Genomic DNA, 23,262 nt, shown 5'->3' with positions numbered 1-23,262 from the left:
GACCGATCATCAAGCATATTAGAATGTTATTTTAGTGGATGGACGAAGGCTATGCTTGGAAACTAGCATTTATACCACAAATCATTCGAAAATAGTATATTCGAATTATTTATTTATTTATTTTAACTTTAGTTATTTAATTCCAAACCTTTCCTATAGTCCGACTTGGCTGGTAACCCTATTTTCAATGCCTTTATTTCTATTTGTCCTTCTGTATCAGAAGATAAGGCAAAACAAACAAGTAAAAAAGTATCAGTCGGCTTTGCCGACAGAGATATACCCTCAGCCTGTGCAAATTGAAACACTTTTTTCCCAAAAAAATTATGTAATTAGGGGGTTTCAAAATGTTGGTCGTATGAACCGACAAAAATGTTGATTAGGATTAAAGTTCAAAAATTTTGCTGAAAAGGTACTTAAGGGAATGGACCGTCATAGACCATGGGGGTGCCATAGCGGGTTTTTACACCATTCGGGCTGTTTTCTCAAGAATTATGGACTTGCCCCTGAAACAACTTTTACCATCGTAATTGAGGCAGCGAATGTAAGTTGCTTCAACAAAAATTAAAGTGATTCAATAGCAGGTCTTAAAGTGAACTTATCCAAAATTTTGTGTGGGAGGTACGGGATGGAGTGGACAAATATAGTCCATATTCGAACCTGATCTATATTGGTAGATATTTTGAGAATGTGTAAAGTATGGACCAAATCACTCCCATAAATAGTTATCGTGCACACAAATTTTCTGAATATTTTTGAACATCTGTGGGGTAGGTACCTGAAGGAGTGGACCGATATTGCTTATCTACGAACTTAAACTAAGTTTGGAAACAATATTAGGAAGGCCAAATTTTGGCCGGAATCGGCATATTCGTTCGAGAATTATCTTGCGCTTCCACCCATAAACATGGTGTCATAGGGTTTGTTTTTCAACTTTCAGGCTATTTTTTCAGGAAGTATGGACTTGCCCCTGAGGAAACTTGTACCTTCGTATAGGGGACAGTGAATACAAGATGTTACAACAAAAACCAAGGCTATTCGAGAGCAGGTCCTAAACTGAACTTTTCCGAAATTTTGTGTGGGAGGTACTCGAAGGAGTTTACCGATTGAGTCCATATTGGAACCTCATCTAAGTCTGGTAGAAATTTCATAATGTGCAAAGTATGGACCAAATCGGTTACTCCCTTCCAGAGTTATCGTACGCACAAATTTTCCGAACATTTTCGAACTTTTGTGGGGAGGTACCGGAAGGAGTGGACCGATATAATCCATCTATTATCTTGAACTAAGTTTGGACAAAATATTACGAAAGCCAAATTTTGACCGAATCGGCAGATCCGTTCGAGAGTTATCTTGCGTCCAACCACTACACACGGTGTCATAGGGTTTTTTGTAACTTCAGGCTATTTTCTCAGGAAGTATGAACTTGCCCCTAATGAAACTTACAGCGTCGTATAGAGGACAGCGAATTCACCTTGCGTTAACAAAAATCAAAGCGATTCGAGACCAGGTCCTAAACTGAACTTTTCCGAAATTTTGTGTGGGAGGTACCCGAAGGAGTGGACCGATTGAGTCCATATTGGAACCTCGTCTAAGTTTGGTAGAAATTACACGATGTGCAAAGTATGGACCAAATCGGTTATTCCCTACAAGAGTTATTGTGTGCACAAGTTTTGCGACAATTTTTTAACATTTGTGAAGGAGGTACCTGAAGGAGTGGACCTATATGGCCCATCTTCGAACTTAAATCGAATCTGGACAAAATATTTCGATACCCAAAATTTGAACCGAATCGATTGATTCGTTCGAGAGTTATCGTGCGCACCAGCCAGCCAGACAGACAGACGGACAGACAGACAGACAGACAGACGGACGGACAAAATTGTCTGAAACGGATATCGTACAAACATACTTGGGGTCTAAAACCATTATTTCGATGAGGCACATTTTTTGTCGTATCAAAGTGTAAATACCCTCTTTAGCCTAAAGGCTGAGGGTATAAAAATGACTTCAGCATGAGCCAGGCTGGGATACGAACCTGGAACTCCGACAACAAAGTGACACGTTTGCCGACTTCTTAGCGTTCTAAGCATCATCAACTTGCCAATGATTCCGACGACAAATATTGATTATCAAAATCTTCTGATACAGAAGGACAAACACAAAAAAAGGCGGAAAAAAGCTGACTTAGTATTTGAAATGTTTGCATTGAAAAATAGGGTCACCAGCCAAGTCGGACTAAAGGAAGGGTTTGGAATTAAATAACTAACATTAAAACAAATAATTCGATTATACAATTTTTGAATGATTTGTGATATAAATGCTAGTTTCCAAGCTTAGCCTTCGTCCCCCCACTAAAATAACATTATTATATACCTGATGATCGGTCTAACCACCAGTGAAACGTAGCATAATGGTTGAATGTGTGGGGCTTAGGTGGATTCCAAGTTTTCGAGGTACCTCTTAGATCATAAAAGCTCAACTCGAAAGATAATTAATTTAAATATCACTCTAAAAATTACCTTCGTACGACGAAAAAGTTACATTTAAATAATCGAAGTGAACAAGATTTGGAATAGCGTCTGAGCATTTTACTAACGCTTTTATGGCCCATAGACATATATACGGCAGATGCATTTTCCAGCAATGATAATAAAGTAAATCTAAAAACTGATTTACATAGAGCGCTGATGGTTTGGAGAGAGGTTTTACACAGAAAAAATTTACTGCATTTCAGGAATAGTGTTCATAAAGTCTTGCCAAGGTTCAAATTTCTGCATCTCATGAACGCCTATCATAAAGCGAAAAAATATTGATTTCTTCTGAGAGATTGAAAAGAACAATTTTGGTGAGTTATTTTGTTTTTATTGACTAACAACCCCCACACCACCAACCAAACCAGAGAAAAGTTTTGCTGCTTTTTATTTAATGCTTTAATTTTATTTTTATTTGTTTTATTGTAATTTACCGTTTTATTTTAATGATTTTCACTGTAGTTGTTATATGTACATACATGTTGAGTCTATCAGCACTAGGTTGATATGTTAGATGTTGCCTTTATATTAAAGAAATTAAACAAGTAAAAAGTCGTTAAGTTCGGCCGGGCCGAACTTTTTATACCCTCCACCATAAAATAGTCTTAATTAAAATGGAATAATTAGGGTCCTTTTACAATTTTAAGTGGAACAACTTTTCGACAATGGATAGACTCCTACTGTCTCCCACTATTGCTTAAATTACACTGTGAACACAAATGTTGGGGCAGAGATAATTCCTTTTGGAGATGAAAGCCCTTGGTGTGTGTATATTAAAACCCCGAAGGACAGATGCGCCGTGAGTCGAACTTCCGCGTTATGGCGTGATGAAGTTTTTTCAAGAGACCCTGTAAGCCATCATGAATTAGCATTTTATCTTTGTTTGTTGTTTTTGTAGAACACTTAAGCAACAGTGAACAAAGATATAACGCTAATTCCTGATGGCCCACAGGGTCTCTAACAAAAATTTGTCCTTCGGGGTAATTTTCCGTGCCCCAGACTTTCACCTCCATTTTGTTGCACAGTGTTATCTAATCTAATCTAAAAAATGTTTTCAGCTAGCTGAAAGGTACCACCTACGGGGCTATATCAAAGAGTCAACCTATCTTTAAATTTTTTGGCGGAAAAGTTTTATAGCTGCAGGGAACTTCAAGAGTCAAATTGAGGGTAGTTTCATCAAAACAATGTAGACCCTCAAAAATAGACCCTTGTTGACGAATTTTAGTGAAGAAATTTCGTGACCACTGAAAATTCCCGAAAATCGGGAGGTACAGTTATATAGGGGGATATACCAAAACATGGACCTATATTGACGATTATTTTTGAATAGACAAAATTGTAGCTAAAATTCTCAAAAAACCGATCATTACAGCTAGTTCGGTTAAAAATTGCAGCTAAAATTCTCAAAATACCGAAAATCGGGAGATACCCTTATATGGGGCTATGCCAAAACATGGACCTATGTTGACGATGTTTCGTTGGAGATGTTTTATGACCACTGAGAACTTCAAATGTCAAATTACGGCTATTTCGGTTAACAACTGTAGCTAAAATTCTCAAAATACCGAAAATTGGGAGGTACCGTTATATGGGGGCTATACCAAAACATGGACCTATGTTGACGATGTTTGGTGGGGATGTTTCATGACCACTGAGAACCTCAAATGGCAAATTACAGCTAGTTCGGTTAAAAATTTTAGCTAAAATTCTCAAAATACCGAAAATCGGGAGGTACCGTTATATGGGGGCTATACCAAAACATGGACCTATGTTGACGATGTTTCGTGGAGATGTTTCATGACCACTGGGAACCTCAAATGTCAAATTGCAGATAGTTCGGTTAAAAATTGTGGCTAAAATTCTCAAAATACCGAAAATCGGGAGGTACCGTTATATGGGGACTATACCAAAACATGGACCTATGCCCATATCCTTTGGGATGTAAGTTTGTTGATCACTAGGAACCCTAATTGCCAAATTATAGCTAATTCGGTCTGCAAATGTGGCGAAGAACGTCAAAATACCTCAAATCCGGAGGTACCGTTATATGGGGGCTATACCAAAAAGTGGACCGATATAGCCCATCTTCGAACTTGACCTGCCTATGGAAAAAAGACCCTCGGGTGCAAAATTTCAGCACTCTATCTCAATTATTGCGGACGCTAGAGTTATTACAACAGACGGACAGACGGACAGACGGACATGGCTAGATCGTCATAGAATTTTATCCTGATCAAGAATATATATACTTTATAGGGTCGCAAATGATTAGTTCGATGTGTTACAAACAGAATGACAAACTTAATATACCCTCCATACTATGGTGGAGGGTATAAAAATTGTAGATGCGAACTATATCGTACAGCTAATCACTTTATTCGACGCCAAACGCAATGTAGTTGTTTAGTTTGTCATTTATCTGACAATTGTTACGACGGTGGTAGTTTAACGAAAAGGGTTTATTTGTATTTCAGTCAGGTTGGTGTTGTTGTCGTTTGTTCCCAGCAATTTACCCAGCAAACCAATCGTACCGACATCGTAGCGAAATCGGAACAAAATTCGGACACTACGTCCGATGTCGGATCCGATATCGTAACGATAACCTAACGAAAGTTGTATAAAGTGGTTGACATAATTTCGGAACGAAATATAGGAGCTAAATCGGATAAACTTAAAATCGGAAGAAAATCCTTGGGAAATTCGGAAGGCGAATTTTTTCCGAATATTTTTCCAGATTTCTGAACGAATTCGGAAGAATGTCGTATGAAAATCGGAGGCACCTTCCGAATATTCGTAAACATCTAACGCCTCTTTTTCATTGATATTCTTTTTATTGGAAGATTGTATTTCAAACGTTTCTAATGATTTTCAATGTTGTTATCGTTTTGTAGTTATATGTGCGAATCTATCACGAGTCTATCAGAACTAGCTTAATTATTATATGTTGCATTTATACGAGGGCGGTTCGAAACTTCTTAGCCTGTCAATGAAAGAGAATACTTAGTTTTTCAAAAATATTTTTATTTTTCAATATAATCTCCTAAAAACTTCAATGCACTTAGACCAACGCTTTTCTAGCAATTCTATCCCTTGATTAAAATAGTTTTCCTCAAGGTCTTCAAAATAGTGGTTTACAACTGTAATTGCATCTTCATTTGAGGTAAAACGCTTTCCAGCAAGGCATTTTTTGGATTTGGGAACAAGTAAAAGTCACTGGGAGCTTAATCAGGAGAATAAGGTGGGTGGTCAAGCAACTCGTACTTTAATTCGTTGATTTTAGCCATTGTTAAAACACTCTTGTGCGCTGGTGCGTTGTCTTGATGAAAATTTATTTTTTTGTGTTTTAAGCCAGGACGTTTTTCTCGAATTTGTACATTTAATTGATCCAAAAGGTTGCAATAGTACTCTGAATTTATTGTTTTACCCTTTTGCAGATAGTCAATCAATAAAATACCTTTGAAGTCCCAAAAAACCGTTGCCATAACCTTACCAGCCGATTGAATTGTTTTCGCCTTCGTTGGGGCACTTCCTCCAGCTTCAGTCCATTGTTTAGATTGTTCTTTTGTCTCTGGAGTATAGTGGTGGATCCATGTCTCATCAACAGTTATGAAACGACGCTTAAAATCCATTTTATTTCGCTTAAAACGATCCAAACAAGCTTGAGAAATGTTCATTCTTATGCATTTTGATCGACTCTTAACAAATGCGGCACCCATCTTTCAGAAAGCTTTTTCATCTGTAGTTCTTCATGCAAAATTAAATGGACTCGATCATTTGAGATGCCCATGATATTAGCAATTTTAGGAACTTTTATTCGTCGATTATTTAATCCATATCATGCACTTTGGCTACAATTTCTGTTGTTTTTGCTGTTTTTGGACGTCCACTACGTGGTTCATCTTCAATGCTTGTACATACGACCACGTTTAAATTCAGAAACCCAATTTTTTACTGTTGCATATGAAGGAGCACTTTCACCTAACACATTCACCATATCATTATGAATTTCTTGTCCCGATAAACCTTTTTATGTAAATATTTTATGACAGCACGCATTTCTAATTTTTCCATTGTATTGCGGATGCGTCTTTTTTGAACACCTGTTCTATATGAAGAAGTTGCCAGATCGAAACAAAATTTAACATGTGTTCATAACAGAGATGGAAGCTTCCAAAACACTTAACTTTTTTCTGTTTATACCGCGCTTTTTGTGCTAGGCTAAGAAGTTTCCGAACTGCCCTCGTAATCAAAAATTTTAAAAATTGTATATGCGAATTTTATAACCAACCACTATGTTTTTCCGAACCAAACTAAAATGAGGTTAGATATATGAATATCTAAGGTGGCTGTTGTGCGAAGGGAAATTTGATTCCGACATATCGATCCGAATTCGTACCGAAATTTAAAGGGAAATTTACTTCCTACATTGAATGTTGATAGTGAGACGATGAATGTGATAGTGAGACGATGGTGGGGGATGTTGTGGTTTGTTGATACATTGTAAATGTGATGGTGAGAGCATTCAAAAGAAAAAGCGAACAAAGTTGAGAGTATTTACCGAACAAGATAGGAAATACAAGAGGAAATAAAGGGAATGTAGGGAAAAATAGGAAAGTTATTTTACATCTCATGAAAATCTTACATATATTTTAAAAAATAGTGTCTTTCGGATGGAAATAACAACTGCACATGTATCTTATGTAAGGTACCTGTACAGTATGAAAAAAACTACATCACGAACGAAAATATGTACAAAATCTTGAAATATTTTTTCTGTGTATTAAACTCTTGTCAAATATTGGCGGAGCGCAATGATTCAGAAATAAATTTTTCCTATCCAAAATCACATAGTGTTGACATGAGATGGCGGAATTTGTAATCAATTTCAACACAATTATAAGTTTGTAGTGGTAAAAATTCATGTAACACCGCGAAATATTCGTCGGAGACCACCAATGTGGTATACCAATCTTCACATCTCGACGAGATAAAGCAATTTTGAGATGTGTGTCCGTCCGTCCCTCCGTCTGTCTGTCCATTATAAATTGTAATCAAACTTCAGGCTGCAATTATGGACCGGTCGTCACGAACTTTTACATGGAGGTCGGATTCAGACCAGAATAGACACCTATATTGATCGTGAAATATTTACCGGGTGAAATGGACCAAAAACATAATTTTATCCAATTTTGTAGCGGTTCTGTAGGTCACAATAATAGTCCGATCGCCTCGAAATTTTAAGTAAAGTAAGAGTATATGACCAAGAAGAAGCTTGCAAATTGAGACGATGATCATATAATATTTAGAGGGTTAAATGGACCACAACTTTTGTGTGAAAATTGTGAACATTTTTAATATACAGATTATATCTTTATTCCTCGAAGACACATTTCGCCCACGTTAGTAACATTTGGAAGACGATCTCTCGACCTTTCCATTGATGCCAATTATGTAGATGTATGAGGTCAGATAACAGAGTTACAGCCTAATATACACAGATTTTTGTTTGTAGTGTAATCATAAAGACGCTAGAGGTTGCAATTATAGCTCAATAGTCACGAAATTTTGCACGAGGTAAGAGTTTAGGTCGAAGAAAATGCCTACAATTTTGGACGATGATATGATATTATTTAGCGCGTAAAAGGGACCATTACTTTTGTATTAAAGATATAAACATTTAATTTTGGTCCATATTTTAATTCCTGAAGGGCATACGAGGGGCACTAAAAACCTTCTGACCTAGGCAACAGGCAGTGTCGCCAGACGTCATTTCACATTGTTTTTTGTTTTGAAAGTTTGACAGTTTTTAGCTTAAACGTACTTAGGACAGTTTGACATGCGACTATGTGTTGGGTTGTTTTCTGTGGGTTTTGAACGCTTTTACAGCATCTTCTGACGACGAAATTCGTTGCATGACCCATCAATTCCACGCTTTGTCCAGTCAAAAAGGCGCTGGTTTGAGTCGATGTTTGAGAGCTCGCATTGTCGTGATGCAGAACGATTCGATTTCTCTTGTTCGTTTTTCGAATTTCTCAGGAGATTTCAGGCAAACAAATTCTAGTGTAACACTCACAATTAACCGTCCTACATATCTCAAGTGGTATAGTCGCCACACGGTCAGTTTTGCTGAAGAAAGAGGGGACCATTTACTTGGCAGGTCTTCTTCCATGAACAATTTTCCTTGGATTGAGCTCGATTTCGAAGATCCAAGTGGTCGATTCCTGTTTTGTTTCGGGCTCCCAAGCATAAATCCAAAATTCGTCGTCTGTGACGATCTTATAAATGTCGTTTGAAGCATCGCGATTGTTTTGGTTCACAATTTCTTGCACAAATCCACAAGAGCTTTTTTTGAGCGATTGAACAATTTTTCTGGATCCAGCGTGAAAAATCCATTTTTGCGGCCAGGTGTTCATGCAATATCAAATCTTAGTTGGTGGAAGAAATGCCTAAGGATCACTCTATCTCACGGTATATAACATGGCGATCTTGCAATATCCGTTCACGCACGGCTTCTTTTTTTTCTGACATAACGCCGATTTTAGGCCACACTCACGACCTTCGTCTTTTTGCGAGTGTCGGCCACGATTGAATTCATTAAGCCAGTCTTTCATAGTAATATAGAATGACCCTTTATCGACATACACAGATTTAATTTGATCGATGCACTCTTGCCGTGGTTATCCATGTCGAAATTTGTGAAAAATTGTAGGACAAAAATGTTCACAAGTAAATTCCAAAGTGATTTTTTTCAGTAACTGTAAACAACGCAAAACATGGTCGTATGTTAAACTGTCCTGAGTACGCTTTACCCTAAACTGTCAAACTTTCCATGAAAATGTCAAATGACACCTGACGACACTGCGTGTTGCCTAGGCTGCAAACTTGTATAATTCCCCTTTTATGTATTCACTTCGTCAAAAAACTGGGAATTCGTCATGAAAAATCAAAACAAAAACCACATGATTTGGTAAGTAAGAGATAGAATGAGTTCGCTTTATAGACAAACACATGCGATAAAAAGAGACAACAAGAGACCATTTGGCGAAAATTTTGACATTTTACATTACAAAAAAAAATTGCTTTGTTGTAGCGATTCGCTGATGCATCTACCTAAGTAATTATACTATGGTATGCCATAGAGAAAAACACTCGCTCGCCTACACATGTTCACAATAAAATTTTTCAAGATATAGTAATTCAAAATTTAAGTCATAATGTCAAGCATAATATTACCACTGCATTACAAAATTTAGGTTTTGTTTTTTAACGAATTAGAGACTTTTGCATTTTTACACCCTACAGTTGAATGCAAATCTAAGCGTATACAACTACGTAAGTTAAATAAAAAGACAAAAAATTTACTTTTTTATACGTTTTATTTTTTATTCAATGCGGTATTATACAACCGTATTGTTAGGAGTACATTAACAGACTGAATTCTTAAAATTAATACGCTCTTTATTTCCAAAGAATCGAATCTTAAGTTCTTTGTTTGACGTGGGAAAATCAGAATTTAATTATGCAGCTGAGTAAACAATCTCAGTTGCAATTTAATAAACAGTAGCCACTGATGGTGGCCGTTTGGTTTAATGTTTAGCCACTGATGGTGGTCTTTTCAAATAAACATAAACAATTCATAAGATGAACGGTTCAATCAAAGGATTGATATTAAGACATTGCAACAATGTAATCCAAAGTTAAGCTGTGAATACATTGTTGCAGTTTTCATTTCTAAAGTTGCATAGGTTTTATATTTAGCCACTGATGGTGGTCTTATCAAATAAACATTAAAATGGACAGTTCAATCAAAGGATTGATATTAAGACATTGCAACAATGTAATCCAAAGTTATGCTGAAAATACATTGTTGCAGCTTTTGTTTCTACAGTTGCATAGGCAAATGTGCTGTGCTGGTTATATGGCTTTCACATATAACTTCCCCCTCGTTAAGATTCGAGTCCCTTCGAATTAGCATATGTTTTTTATATATATGTAATATGTATTATAATATGAATATAATGAGTAAAATATATATAATATAAAAGTTATAAGTAGAATTCTTATTTTCTACTGCATTTTTTATTTCCTGAATATCTGTAAAATTCACTTTGGGTAATATTTGTGTAACATTATTTGGCAACTCATTAAGGTTGGGTATTATTATATTAAATCGACTTTCGAACCTCAAAATTTTATAATTATTTATTGCAATTTCGCAATTATTAAAGCTTATGAGGTAATGTCCCTTTAATGGATACGAGAAATTTGAACATGAATCGTATAAACTGTCATTAGCATTTATTATAACCAAATTTCCTATATCCATTTCATACATTTCTCTGATATTCATTTTTATTTTTGTACAATTATCATATTTAAAATTCAATAAGCTGGTTATGCATTTATTCGCAATTTCCATCTTATTGATTACATTTTCATTTTTTACTATATAGATTATATTATTGACATTAATTGTTTTGGTAATTGGGACGTTGATTTCTAAGCCATGCCGATCAGGGATAGGCAACAACATGTGGGTTTTATATGTCGTTTCTGAAAATGACGGTATTGATATAACAAATATGATTGTTGACTCTTGTACACGTCCTAAATTACTCTTCATATATTGTAACTTCAAATTATCAATTTTAAAATGGTCAATTTCATCATTCGTTAAGAAGAAATTGTTTGTAATACCGAATTTCGACATTATAATATTTTGTTGAATTTGTTCAATTTTCTTTCTAACTTCGTTAATCAGAAGCATTAAATTGTTGTATTTTGTCAATTTTATAGACTCTTCTACCGAGCCAATATATGTTTTATTGACCAATATTTATTCTGTTCCAAAACTAAGCGTATATTTTGCAGGTATGATTGCATTTCTGTGTTAAATTTTACTTGCTTATTCAAGTTATTGATCATATTCTTTTGATTAAAATCTATATTTTCCAGATGACCTTCAATTGGAATTCTGTCCTGATCGTCCATATTTCCGAATATCCAGTTTATTGCCCTACCGCCGACGTTTATCAGACCACGTTTGCTTCTTTTGTTGCTTACATGCTTCCCTAATGTTTCTAGTAAATGTTCACATTCATTAATTTTCTTGTTTAAATTCAAAACAATCCATCCGTCATTAACATTAAAAGATTGTGAAACGCTTAGTTTCAACTTTTGAATAGTATCACGAAAGTCATTTAAGTGGATTATATGTATCAATTCGGTAAAATTGGTGATGACATTCATTGGTTCTCCTTGGAGAATGGTATATCCGGCTTCGGTTTCGATTTTATTGATTTGCACAACACATGCGACATTAGACACTAATGCCAACATCCACAGGACCAGGAATATTATCCGTGTTATCTGTAAATGATTTTAAGGGTCTTTTAATATTTGTTAAGTCGACTTTATTAGGGTTAGTGAAAGTGTATTTAACGAAACGTTTGGCCGTTTTTTGCCTTTGTGCTATTGGGTTTTTCATATACAGAACTCTTCCCGCATATTGAGGAATATCCTCTCGTTTTTCATTAATTCTGTTTATGGCATTTTTCTTCTTGTTGATCATTCTTTCGGCTATTTTAGAATAGTCTAAATTAGATTGGTTTAAAAAGTCCATTGGTTTTTGATTAGTCGTGGAATGAATAGTGTTATTGTAGAAGCCTATTGCCCTTATTACCAATTCTTCTATGTCCATATTTTCATCTTCCCTTTTAAGTATTCGAATGTGTTCGAGTAAACTGGAATGCATCCGCTCGATGTCTGAATTTCCAGTATGAGAATGAGGAGTGGTAAAATGAGTTTCGATGCGATTTTCATCACAAAATAGCTTGATTAGTACATTGTTAAATTCATTGTCCATTATAAGGAGTTCAGGTTTCCCTAAAAGAGCAATTCTCTCTTCGAGTTTTATTTTAATTGTCGACATATTTTTGTCTTGAAGCCTATGGACTGACCCCATTTTTGTAAATCTATCTATTGTGGTTAAAAACCCAACTTTCTCGACCTGGAATATATCCATATGGACAATCATGTTAGGTCTATCAGGGGTGACCGTATGATTAAATAATTTTTTATATGGCTTCCTGTCATATTTGTTTTCATTACAAATTTTGCACGCATTAATAAACTTGTTTACAAACTTGATCAAATTAGGATAAAAGTATGTATATCTTATTTCCTCAAAATTCTCAATGACTCCTCTATGATTAGTATTTTTATGGGTGTTATTTATAACGTCATACAATTCTTCTTCTGTTTCTAAGTCCATAGCTAGTTTTTCACATTTAACGAATTTTAGTTGCTGATTATCAGCGAACAGGCTCTTAATCATTGTCTCGAAGTAAATATATAGATCATTACTTACTTCAGAATATATGCCAATTTTTCCCTTTTTTATGTGAGTTTTTAGGATGTTCCCTAAGTATTCTGCGTTTTGGAGGTCTTGTATATCTAGGTATAAAATATGGTATTTTCCATATTTAGTAATATACTGACAAGGTTTTTCATTCAGAATTCTAATTTGAGTTCTATATTTATTAACAATGCCTTCACTTTTGAGAATAAAGTCAGATTCTGAAGGCATGGAATCTTCAGATATCAGGAATAATGGACTAATGTCAAAGTATCCCATATTTTCATCGCTTGTTTCCAATCGACTAAGAAAATCGGCTACCTTATTATCTTTGCCTTTTACATATTCAATGTCAAAGTCGTATTCCGATAATTTGATTCGCCATCGTATCAACTTAGAATTTGGTTCCTTTAGAGAGGCTAACCATTTTAGGGGTTGGTGGTCTGTCCGAATCAAAAATTTTGTGCCAAATAAATAAGGCCTGAAATATTTAGTGGCCCAAACTATAGCTAGCAACTCTTTTTCTATAGCACTATAGTTTCTTTCATGGTCATTTAGAGTCCTACTAGCGAAGCAAATTGGTTTACCTTTTTGGCTTAATACCGCACCTAAGGCAACATTACTAGCGTCAGTAGTGACTACAAATTTTTCTTCGAAATCAGGATAAGCCAAAACTGGTGGATGTGTTATCATATGTTTCAGTTTTTCAAATGCTCTAATGTATAAAGGGTCGTTAGTGTTTATTTTTGCTCCTTTTTTAAGGTACTTTATAATTGGTGATGCTATATGTGAGTAGTTTTCTATGAATTTTCTATAATAACCAGTAAGTCCCAGAAAGGATTTTATTTTCTTTTGGGTATCCGGTATCTGAGTCCTTTTTATGGATTCTATTTTACTAGGACATGGCTTTAGGCCTTCCGATGTAACTTGGTGTCCCAGGAAATTTGTTTCTCTGGCTAAGAAATTACACTTGTTCAATTGAACTTTAAGATTGTGTTTTTGCAGAACATTAAAAATTTTTGTTAGACTATCAAAGTGTTCTTCCAGCGAGGTTGAGAAAACAAGTATATCGTCCATATATATAACACAAATCTTATTAATATAGTCCCTTAGAATATGGTTCATCATTCTTTGAAACGTAGCAGGTGCATTCTTCAGACCAAAGGGCATTCTGATATACTCAAAATGTCCCATAGGTGAAGAAAATGCAGTTTTAGGTATATCCCTTTCATCCATCATTATTTGATGAAAGCCTTTCGCCAAGTCAATGGTTGAGAAGTATTGAGCCCTACCCAGTTTATCAAATAATGCATCGATATTGGGCATTGGGAATTTATCATCGACAGTTATGGAATTTAGTTGGCGGTAATCAATAACTAAACGCCATTTTTGAATACCGTCCGCTCCAACTTTCTTGGGTACTATCCAAAGCGGAGAATTATAAGGCGATTTACTCGGTCTTATTATCCCCTGGTCTAGCATTTCCCTAATCTGTCTTTCTATCTCTTTCTCATGCATTTTTGGATATCTGTAAATTTTTGAAAATATCGGTTTATCTGATGTTGTTGCAATAGTATGCTTTACTTCCGTGGTCATAGGTAAGGATTGCCCCTCTAAATAGAACGTGTTTTTAAATTTACATAAAAACTTATCCAACCTATTCCCCTCTTCGGTACTTATATAATCTGGTACTTTAATACTACAGGTTTCCAGGTGCTGAATCTCCAATATGGTTATTTGTTCATAATTTATTGGAGGTTGATTATTTATTAAAGATACCCTAGTATTGTCGATCACCAGTTGTTTATTTAAAAGGTCTATTATTACCCCCATTGGCAATAAAACATTGTTTCCTATGATACAATCGAAGTTACGGTTTTTTAACTCTATTAATTTTACTGACATGGTTTCGCCAGCCCTGTTAAATTCAAGCGGAACATCTACGATCACTTCTTCAGTTACATTTTTACTTCCTGTTAGAGTGTTTAATACTAAATTATATTTGATTTTACGTTTTGAAGCCGTTGCCCCAAATATCCTGTAATCACCTAATGTTGTTGCAGCACCGCAATCTATTAGGCATCTTACTTTAATTCCATTGATAGTTAATGGAATTATTGGTAAGTAGGATTTTGGGGCGGTGAATGAAAATTTTCACCATTATTTATATTTCCTATTTCCATCGGCTCATTATTATCGTTATACCTATTACCGTCATTATCAAAATTAAATCTTCTATTATTGGAATGATTATTATTATTATAATTATTATTGTTATGATTATTATGAGCATTTTGATAGGATTTCTTTTGTTTGAATTTTTTATTATTTTTAGCATGGTTTTTTAGCCGAATGTCTTTAATAAGATCATTTTCGGTAAGATAAGTAATCGCATCATTAATATCGTCGATATTATTTTGTATTAAAAGAGTTCTAATGTACAAAGGTAAGTAGTCTATATAAATTTTAAAAATATTCCTCTTATTTTCCAGAGGTGTAAATAATTCGTTATCTGGGCTTAATGTATATTTAGTATTTAATTTACACAAGATTTTTAATAATTGTTCGTGTAAGTCATGAATATTTTCGGAACTTACATTCATTGCATCATCTCGTAGCTTGAAAAAGGATTCCTTGATACCGAACTCTTCCTTCAGTTTCGTGATTATCTGATCCCATGTTGGTTGCATCAATGTTTCCACCGCCTGCAGTGCCTTTCCTTGCAATCTGTTAGCTAGGATGTTTGTAATTATCGGCCTATGTTCTTCTTGTATTAGTGAGAGTACTATGTTTACATCTCTTAGATAGTTTGATAACAGGTACTCTCCGGTACCATTAAACACTGGAATATTGCGCGCTTCTCTGAGCGCTTCGGGTAATGATAGTGCCATGTCGTTGTTTTATTTAATTCTTCTTAAATGTTGTTTTACAGTTAGGCAATTATCTTTTTGGTTAGGTTTAGGTGGAGAGATTTTTTTATTATGTTTTTGATTTTTCAACTTTTATATTCAAGTAGGTCAATTATAATTTCTAGTTTTTAACATTTATTTATCGTAGATTTTAAGTTTTAATTCTGTAGATTTTAGGCACAATTCTCTGTGGTATTAACTTTAGTTAATTTAGGCGTAAGTTTTAATTCTTCAACTTTATGTTTTAACACTTTAATTTGTAAGTTTTAAATTAACAAGTTTTTAACTATTTGTAAATTTTAGTTTGTTGAGTGAGTATATGTGGTTTTAACTTTAGTTAATTTGGGCGTAAGTTTTAATTCTTCAACTTTATGTTTTAACACTTTAATATGTAAGTTTTAAATTAACAAGTTTTTAACTATTTGTAAATTTTAGTTTGTTGAGTGAGTATATGTGGTTTTAACTTTAGTTAATTTGGGTGTATATAAAAATTTGGTTAAACGTTTTGTTTTCTGATTCACAATTCTAGTTTTGTGTTTTATGTTGAACAATTTAACTTCTGTTTGTATGTATGTTATGCTGTAATTCACGTCACATCAATGTGTTTCTTATTTTTCACAATAATTTTTTTTTTTTTTTGTAAAAAAAATTTGTCACTTTTTTCGAGCAAATTGTTAAAAAAAAAAATTATCACTTTTTTTCGAGCAAAGGAACGGAACGATAGTTTTCGTAAAGGATTCAGTTTTTTTACCCTGAATCCTACCGACTGCGCCAGTTAAATAAAAAGACAAAAAATTTACTTTTTTATACGTTTTATTTTTTATTCAATGCGGTATTATACAACCGTATTGTTAGGAGTACATTAACAGACTGAATTCTTAAAATTAATACGCTCTTTATTTCCAAAGAATCGAATCTTAAGTTCTTTGTTTGACGTGGGAAAATCAGAATTTAATTATGCAGCTGAGTAAACAATCTCAGTTGCAATTTAATAAACAGTAGCCACTGATGGTGGCCGTTTGGTTTAATGTTTAGCCACTGATGGTGGTCTTTTCAAATAAACATAAACAATTCATAAGATGAACGGTTCAATCAAAGGATTGATATTAAGACATTGCAACAATGTAATCCAAAGTTAAGCTGTGAATACATTGTTGCAGTTTTCATTTCTAAAGTTGCATAGGTTTTATATTTAGCCACTGATGGTGGTCTTATCAAATAAACATTAAAATGGACAGTTCAATCAAAGGATTGATATTAAGACATTGCAACAATGTAATCCAAAGTTATGCTGAAAATACATTGTTGCAGCTTTTGTTTCTACAGTTGCATAGGCAAATGTGCTGTGCTGGTTATATGGCTTTCACATATAACTCGTATTCATATCTGTATGCATATTTGTTATATACAAATATTCATGTAAAACAAGCTACAACGTAAAATATTGAGAAGGCGACTATAATTGCATTGCATTTTAATTCGAGTTTGTTAACCAATTTGAATACAGAACACCACAGCAATTTTCAATTCAATTGCCTGTAATAAGCCTGGTACAAATATGGCCCAATTGCACTGCTTGGATTTCAAATGTGGAGAAAGGACGAATTTAACAGTAGCAATCCTTCCTTGTTCTGCTGTTTAACATGAAAATAATATATATTTTTCAGCTATTCATCTGCTACTATCATTGTTACATTTAATACTAATCATCCAACAATTTTCAAAACTTATTTTGAATTACGTATTTCAACATTACGTTATGATTTAAAAATGTTAATGAAGGGATATAAATTTAAGCATTATGGCGATAACAAAAAAAGTTGCAAACATTTCTTAGTATGCTAATACTTTGGTGTACATTTCTGAGATTCCTACATGCCTTCATCATACTGTGTAGTGCACTCATGTACATACATACATATGTGACTCAGATTAGGGTGTATAGTTAGTTTGGTAGTTTAAGGAATGTGTAAAAAATTACAATAATTTAGGACAGAGAAATCGTACAAATTAGTTAATGTTCGTAGACTAGAACTATAATTATACATTAAATTGGGTGTACGACTGTTGACGACTGTTACCGGCTGCACCACTGAAATCCTTTTCCTCAAATTTTTGAACAGTTTTAAGAATTTCGTGATCCTTTTTGAACCAAAACAGATGGAGTTGGATTAAAGTTCATTATGTCAGGATGCATGTTCAAAGGTTAATTAAAATTTTGAATTCTTGTGAGGGAGGATAATGCCCTAAAAAGCCTGACAAAATATTACGAAAGCTGAAAAAAAAAATATTACACAATCTTCGAACTTTATTTAAAATTCACAGAAATATAATTGTATGTAACGAGTTTGGTCCTAATTGTCTGTAAAGAGTGTGGTCACCGACGTAGCCCGGGCCCCCCGGGCCCCCCCGAAATGATTTTCGTTCCCATAGGATATTAGCTTATCTTACAATTTTTTTTAATTTTTGAGTAAAATGATAAACATTTTTAAATTTTTATAGAAATATGTAAAGTATTTGGAGGAAGTATTACGGAGAATTATTTAACTACATTGGTATACATTATTGTCCAACATATTTGAAAGTATAAAAATAAGGAACACGTTAGGCTTTTTGAGCAATTTTCTGCGTTTTTAAGCGTTTAATCGTAATTTTAGGCTGACTGTAAGTGTTACTGAGTTCAGAACAAGACGTTCATTTGTATTTATTGAACGTTTGCAGAATATTACGTCCAATACTTTGGCTTAAAAACAACATCTGGAAAAAAATTCTACCGATCTTTTGCTTTTGAAATTTTTGATAAGACCAATAAAAGATCGTTGCTTAATCTTTGCGGTTTTACACTTTTGTATAGAGTCTCAAACAACTTTTTGTAATGAACTATTTTGAACATCATAACAATTACAAATTCTTTATTATGTTTGAAATTTGCAAAAAAAACTATATCAACCATTTTTTATGATATAATTTCTGTTCCAACGCAGTGTCGTCCGTTGAGATTATTTAAAAATGGTTTCATGCTACAAATTAGTAAATGTCTATGTTTTGTTCGACCTTTCGAATGTTAATAAAATCATGGTTATTGAGATTGAGGTCAATGTTTATATTTTATTTATTTCATATTATTTCTAATATTTCGAAATTACATTGAATTTCATCTTCAGGGATTTTTCTGTCGATTACTCTTTGAGTTGTATTTTGGGAAGTTATTTCAATGGATGCACATTTCTAGAAATGTTCCTTTTGCCTTCTTCGGCAAAGGACTTTTTGACGACAAACAAAAAAAAGCTTATCGAAACAGATTCGTCTTCGTCAAAATCTCAAAAAGTATCAGTCGTCTTTGCGGACGGGAATATACCCTGAGCCTGTGTGAACTGAAACTTTCAACTATGGACAGATCGAATAGCGGCTACACAACCAAAATCCTTTAACCCAAAGCTATATATTAGGAGATTTTCAGAATTGTGTAGTCATTTTCGGACGTATGAACTTGCCAACAAAATATGGATTTTATCATTGACCACAAGTGCTGCTGTGGAGGTACCCGAAGAAATGGACCGGACCGACATCGTTTATTTCGGAAGTAGATCTTATTTTGGGAATCATTTCTCTTAGAAGATATTGCGCCCAGCAGTCATTTCAGTTCGTCACGTATAATTTTCAGTTCTTTTTCATGAAATATGGACTTACCCACGAAAAACATAATACCGCTCTAAACACAAGGAATACCTTCAGTAAAAATTTCTAAGGATTCTCGCACAGACCTTAAACTACATTAAACAACTGTTTTGATGGTTTGTGAGGGATGTACACAATATGGTCCATTTTCAAGCTAAAACTAAGTCTGGACAAAGTATTACTAAATCCAAAGTTTGGACCAAATCTGTTGCTCCGTTCAAGAAAAATCGCATATACCACTTTCACTAAAATTCTTGAAATTTGGGGGAAAATCACCATCTTCGAAATTTATATAAGGCTCGCAGAAATATTGTGATAACTGATGAAGTTGTTTGGTGACAACTGAACCTATAGTATTCCCTACCCTCCGCCCGCAACTAATCAATTTCATATCCACTGTAAAACATTTTGTTGTTATTCAAATACTTGAATACAACAAAATATGGACTCAAGCTGAAATAAACACAAAGATGTGATAAACAAAGTTTGGACCAACGCAATATCCGGTTCGAACGTTGTAGTGCGCACCAGCCACTACACATGATGGCCGTAGGTGTTCTGTACAGCTTTCGGGCCATTTTCTCTGGAAGTATGGACTTGCCCCTGAAAAAAACTATAGTTGCCCCTGAAAAAAATATAGTACTATAGTAATAGGGGCCCCGAGAACACTTGTTGCAAAAAAGCAAAGCCTTTCCAGAGAGGTATTTTTATTTATTTCATATTTCTACTTATACTAAATTCTTAGCATAAAGGAAGTGAAGCCATGACTACTGAGGTCTTAAGCTTACACAGATATATTTACTAATTATCCAGAGAGGTCTTAAACTGCACTTCTCTGAAAATTTTTGAAATACTCTGTGGAAGGTTACCGAAAGAGTGGATCGATAGTCGATCGAAATTGATCAACATTTTGACAAAATATCACGAAGGCCAAATTTTGGACCGAATCGGTTAATATGTTCGAGAATTATGTGTTCTCCAGGCAGCCACACAGACCGACGAACATAGCTAAGTGGACTCCAAGTGTTCTGAAATAGATTTCTTCCAAAAACACTTTGGCCCTAAAACTATTATTTTGATGAGGACTAAAGGTTGAGAGTATAAAAAATGTAGATTGGAAAAAATTGTGTTTGTGGATTTTTGTTAAAAGAATGTATACATGTATAGAACTTGGATTGAGCGCCAGAATTCCAGTTTAAAAGAATTCAAGACTGTTTGTCAGAGCTTTCCTAGTTCCTGATCAATTTCAAGAGGAAACCAGAATTTCTATAAGAGAAGTCCGACGATTGGACGCCTATTGACAGATGCACGATTGGGCGACAGAATTTGTCATTTACATACTCGCGATTGGGTGCTAAAATTTCATCATAGATACATTCACTATTGCTCATCATTATTTCTCTATCAAGAAAACCACTATCGGCCTTCAGAAATTCTTTGTGATAAGATCTACGTTTGGACACCAAAATATCTTTAGGGAAATAACTACAATTTCTTTATGACAATAACAGCGATTGGGCACCTGACACCGATTGAAAAATTGAGCATATTCTGACATCGCAGCGTGATAGGAGACCAAAAAAGAAGACATGCGCCTCGTCGTTTTTTTCCTTCTAAATTCTACCTGTATATATAAAAATTACTAGTGGATAACGCCATGATATCCAACGTTTCCTCTGCATAAATCAATTCTCTACTAATCCCATTTTCCATCTATAAATTACTCAATAATATTTGGAGTGGAAAATTGAAGCGGTGATTTTGAACTTTTGTGAAGTAGGAAACAGAGGAAATGTCCTCAACATTCCATGTAAACAAAAAAAAGAAATGTTAAGATATTTCTAAGATTTTCTGATAATATAATCTTTCTTCACTGAATTACATAACATTCACTGTAGTCGTGAGTTATTTGATAAATGATGCACCCAAAAATATATGCGATTATTAATATATCCATTGTTTTGAACATATTATTATATTGTCAAAAAAGTTCTGAAAACAAGGGTAAATTGGCCAAGAAGTCTTACGTCATTTTAATTAAAAAATAGTAATGCAAATTTTTTCATCGGTAATATATGTCTAAAATAAGGTTTACGTCATTGCTAAATAAGAAATTGTCGCTAATATGAACTTTCAAAATTTTTGTCATGTGGGCCCCCCCCCCCGAAATGAAATCCTGGCTACGTCCCTGAGTGTGGTCCTAAGATATTATGGTCTAAAAGCATTATTTCGATGAGACTCATTTTGGTCGTATGAGAGTGTATATACAGCCTAATGTCTGAGGGTATAATGAACTGATTCGTTATTAATTAATTGCCCATCCTTAGTCACTACGTCTTTCTAACTTTCCGATAAAATATGGATTTCGTGCGTTTCCGAAACATGTAAACAAAAGCTGGGAGGGAGTGTAGTATGTGTAGTATGTATTCACTGATCAACATTTCCGATATATGTTAAATTTGTTCTTACATCGAGTTCTTCTTACGTTCTTTCAGTTCCCTCCCCCCTTTGGTGAACAATGACAAAATTGCCCCACTAATAAATAACTACTAACAACATGGTTATATTCGGCATTTTATACCCTCCACCATACCGAAAATCGGGCGGTACAGTTCTATGGGAGATATATAAGAATGTGGACTTATATCGACAATTCTCCGCTGGGATATTTTATACCGCAAACGAAGTCTAAATACTAAATTTCGGTTGTTGTTGCAGCAACGCATATATGTTCGTTCGTGCATTATTTCAATTATCAGGTTCCGGTTCCACTCAAGAATTCTGCAACCTGGACTGGTGGCGTCCATAAAGAATCAAGAAACAGTTGGACAGCTAAACAAATGCAGTGTGTCGTGAGGTCCCAATCCAGATGCCGGGCATGTGTTGGGTATCGTGGAATCAATTCAGGCGCAATACGAATTGAGGCGCCTGCATCGTCCGGATTTTAACTGGGCTAAAACCACTTGTGTTTGCCTTGGCAGCTGGCGTTCTTCTGCTGCGATGGATGGAGGGTGGTCTCCAAGTACAGCATTCACACTGTATCTCTGTACTGCCTACACAACCATGTCTGTGTGAATGCTATCCGAGCCTGCCTGATAGGTTCGTTGATCTAGAGGTTATCTTTTATACCTTTGGGCCTCTCTCTCTAGATCGTGAAGATCTCTCCTGACGTGCCTGGGTGGGGAAGCCTGTCCATTAAATCGTGACAGGGATGTTCGCTGCGATAACACCCAAGCAGGTACTGCATCGACAACATCAAGTTGTGCAGACGCACGGGTAAAACCTTCGCCTCTTCATGAAGATGGTGACATGAGGAGGCACCCCGTTACAGGGTTTGAATCTTCTTCCACTGCGTAGCACTAACATTTGCATACCATGCTGGCGCTGCATAGCTTACCACAGAAGGTCCTATTGCGTTATAAGATGTCAACAAGGTTTCTTTGTCAACACCCCATGTGCTGCCGGCCAGCGACTAGAGGACCTTGTTAATACTTTTGATCTTATCGCAAATAGATGTGGCTTGTGCGGACGACTTAAACATGCTATCGAAAGTTACACCCAATATTTTGGGACCGACCAATATGTTCAGTTGGATGTCTGCCGTCCAAGTGGTGAATAGCGTGACAATGGATATTTTCATATTCCTCGAATGGAAGAACTGCACTAGGTCAGCTATGTAGACATTTAACCTGACACATATGTCATCGACGATAGTACCCGACGCCAAGATCGTACAATCATCCGCATACATTACCATATCTATGCCGTCTGGAGGGTGTGGAATTTC

At 35.0% G+C, this 23,262-nt stretch overlaps 1 protein-coding gene across 9 annotated transcripts in view; it reads right to left on the bottom strand.

The window, feature by feature from the left end:
* Window positions 1–23,262, bottom strand: part of 5-HT7 (5-hydroxytryptamine receptor 7) — a 554,635-nt gene that overhangs the window by 328,752 nt on the left and 202,621 nt on the right. The window lies entirely within an intron of this gene.

Source organism: Musca autumnalis, unplaced genomic scaffold (assembly GCF_047663935.1).
Source record: "Musca autumnalis isolate F117 unplaced genomic scaffold, ASM4766393v1 scaffold_1, whole genome shotgun sequence".
Lineage (NCBI taxonomy): Eukaryota > Metazoa > Arthropoda > Insecta > Diptera > Muscidae > Musca > Musca autumnalis.
Note: the sequence above shows the minus strand (reverse complement) of the source record. Positions and strands in the feature narration are given on the sequence as shown.